The sequence below is a fragment of the Babylonia areolata genome, chromosome 25, assembly GCF_041734735.1.
Source record: "Babylonia areolata isolate BAREFJ2019XMU chromosome 25, ASM4173473v1, whole genome shotgun sequence".
NCBI classification, from domain to species: Eukaryota; Metazoa; Mollusca; class Gastropoda; order Neogastropoda; family Buccinidae; genus Babylonia; species Babylonia areolata.
In genome coordinates this window covers 36,453,377-36,456,799 of record NC_134900.1, presented here as the reverse complement: position 1 = coordinate 36,456,799, position 3,423 = coordinate 36,453,377, and positions in this window count along the sequence as shown.

The following is a 3,423-nucleotide window of genomic DNA, read 5'->3' as shown; positions in this document are numbered from 1 at the left end:
ATTCTGTATTGTGTGATAGACTGTCTCCATTTTGTACTGTGTGATAGACAGTCATCATTCTGTATTGTGTGATAGACTGTCTCTATTCTACATTATTGTGATAGACTATCACCATTCTGTATTGTTGTGATAGACGGTCACAATTCTGTATTGTTTAGTGATAAGAGTGTCTTGTTTAGTGTTCGAATGTCTTAATTCCGTATTGTTTCAATGTGTTAACCGTTCTCCATCGTCACCGGCAAGGAGACACTATGGGACTGTATGAGTGGGGGGTTGGGGAGGCGGGGGGGCGGTCACCATTGTATGGTTTGAGATAGAGTGAAGGGAATAGCTGCTGGGTTCAACAGGCTGCAGTAACGAACTGCCTCCCCCCATCCCCCAGCTCCCTGCCTTCTGTTAAACCAGTGCCAGAAACAAGCGGCACACAGAGGAAAGTGTCGTTCTGGAACACTGGGCATGATCGTCACAGGAGCCGGATCTCGTTTCATCACAAGACGGGTGCAATAGCCGAGTGGTTAAAGCGTTGGACTTTCAGTCTGAGGGTCCCGGGGTTCGAATCTCGGTAACGGCGCCTGGTGGCTAAAGGGTGGAGATTTTTTCCGATTTTTTCCGATCTCCCAGGTTAACATATGTGCAGACTTGCTTGTGCCTGAAACCCCTTCGTGTGTACACGCAAGCAAAAGATGAAATATGCACGTTAAAGATCCTGTAATCCATGTCAGCGTTCGGTGGGTTATAGAAACAAGACTATACCCAACATGTACACCCTCGAAAACGGAGTATGGCTGCCTACATGGCGGGGTAAAAACTGTCATGTACGTAAAAAAAAACCCCACTCGTGTACTCACGAGTGAACGTGGTAGTTGCAGCCCACGAACGCAGAAGAAGAAGAAAAAAAAAGAAGTTTCATCACACACACAAAAAAGGACAAACATGACAAAGGAGAACCGTCGCAGAATGGTCAAGACGTTTATCTGGCCATACGGTGTCCGTGAAGGTCTTGGTTCGATTCTTGGTTATGCCCTTTAATAATGATAATAATAATAATACATAGGTTTTCTACAGTTTTTATTTTATATCCAGCTCCAATGCTGCTCAAAGCGCCTTACATCATCCAGTTGACTATTAAAAAAACACATCAACCGCTATCTGACAATGGAAAACATCCAGTGTGTTCATATGAATGAAAAAGCACACTTGAGAAATGAATCAGATTATAAAAGCTATGAAGTAAATAAGGGTTAGATTAAAACAAAATGCATTTCATAGAGCACACACACACACACACACACATACACACGCACACACACACACACACACACACACACATACACACGCACACACACACACACACACACACACATATACATATATATATATAGAGAGAGATGTCCCTCCCTTACAGACACACACACACTCACACACACAGACACACACACGCTGACATTAAATATCAACTGCACTAAAAAAATTTTTATAAAATTGCATAAGCATTAAGATATTTCTTATTTTCGAACATAGAATTCTGTTCGGACATACTAACATGCCTACACACTTACACACGCGTACCAGAATTACCCAAGGTTGACTGAAAAATCAAACTGAGCGTCTAGTCATTCGGACGAGGCGAAAAATCCCACGTCCCGTGTGGCGCGCAGACAGAAAGAACCCACGGCAACAAAAAGTGTAGTCCTCCTGCAAAATGCTGCAGGAGAAATCCTCTCTGACAGGTACACGAGTATGATATGCATGCACTCAATGCCTGACTAGCACTCTGGGTTTTGCTGCTGTCAGGCATCTGCCTTGCAAGATAATTTGTATTTGTATTTCTTTTTATCACAACAGATTTCTCTATGTGAAATTCGGGCTGCTCTCCCCAGGGAGAGCGCGTCGCTACACTACAGCGCCACCTTTTTTTTTTTTTTTTTGTATTTTTTCCTGCATGCAGTTTTATTTGTTTTTCCTATCGCAGTGGATTTTTCTACAGAATTTTGCCAGGAACAACCCTTTTGTTGCCGTGGGTTCTTTTACGTGCGCTAAGTGCATGCTGCACACGGGACCTCGGTTTATCGTCTCATCCGAAAGACTAGCGTCCAGACCACCACTCAAGGTCTAGTGGAGGGGGAGAAAATATCGGCGGCTGAGCCGCGATTCGAACCTGCGCTCTCAGATTCTCTCGTTTCCTAGGCGGACGCGTTACCTCTAGGCCATCACTCCACATATGGAATTGTCCGAACGCATTGACGCCTCCTTGAGAAGCTGAAACCAAAAGAGATCGTTACAACTGGGCCCGTTTTGGGAGAGGAAAAAAAGCCAAAAACAAAACAAAAACAAAAACAAAAATTAGAATTTTTCTTTAAAAAACCCTAGGCATAATCGTTACAAATGGGTCAGTCCGTTCTGAAACAACGTGTATGATCCTTAAAGCTTGGAGTCCTTACTATGGTATATATCTTAAAGAATCTGATTACTACCAACTGGAAATAAACAACTTTTATATTGGAAACGGTGAAATTATGTGCGAAATGACCTTTACAATGGAAACGGTGAAATCGTTTGTGAAATAACCTTCATAATGAAAACAGCCAAATCATATGTAGAATGACTTTATAATGGTAACAGTGAAATGATGTATGAAAAAATAGCCTTTAAGATGGAAACAATGAAATCATGTGTGCAATAACCTTTAAAATGGAAACAGTGAAATCATGTGTGAAATTACCTTTCATAACGGAAACAACGAAACAGTGTGTAAACTGCAAAACGAAAAGAAAGCAGAGTGGAGAGGAAAAACAAAAAAACAAACAAAAAAAAAACCCACACCACCAAACGAATGTACGAAATAGTGAGACATCACGAACAGAAAGAAAACAGAGAAAGGATGAATGAACGAACGAACGAACGAATTAATAAGTGAATGACGGAAAAGAAGTTAGAGAGAGAAAGGATGAATTGACGAACGGACGAAAGAACGCATGAATGAATGAATAACTGAATGAGAATGCCGGCAAAGAATAAACCAGAGTAAAACCGTCAATACTGCCATTGACACCACATCTCTATCGGTCCTGCCCGGCCCTGCCCTGCCCTGCCCTGCCCTGTCTCTGGGTGCTCGGAAAGGGAGCGCTGTTGGACGATAGCTTGCAGTGCTAGCACTTTCTGTTAACTTGTAGCAATAGAGCTTTCTGTTAACTGATAGTAGCACTAGAGCTTTTTGTTAATTCGCAGTACGAAAACCTTTTGTTGATTTGTAGCACTAGATTTTTTTGTGTGGTTAACTTGTAGGATTACAACTTTGTGATAGTTTGGAGCGCTACATCTTTGTGTGACGTCCAGTGCTTCATGTTTGTAGCCAGTAACTTGCAGTGCTACAAGTTTGTGGTAACTTGCCGTGTTACATGTTAATGGTAGCAGTTGCAGTGC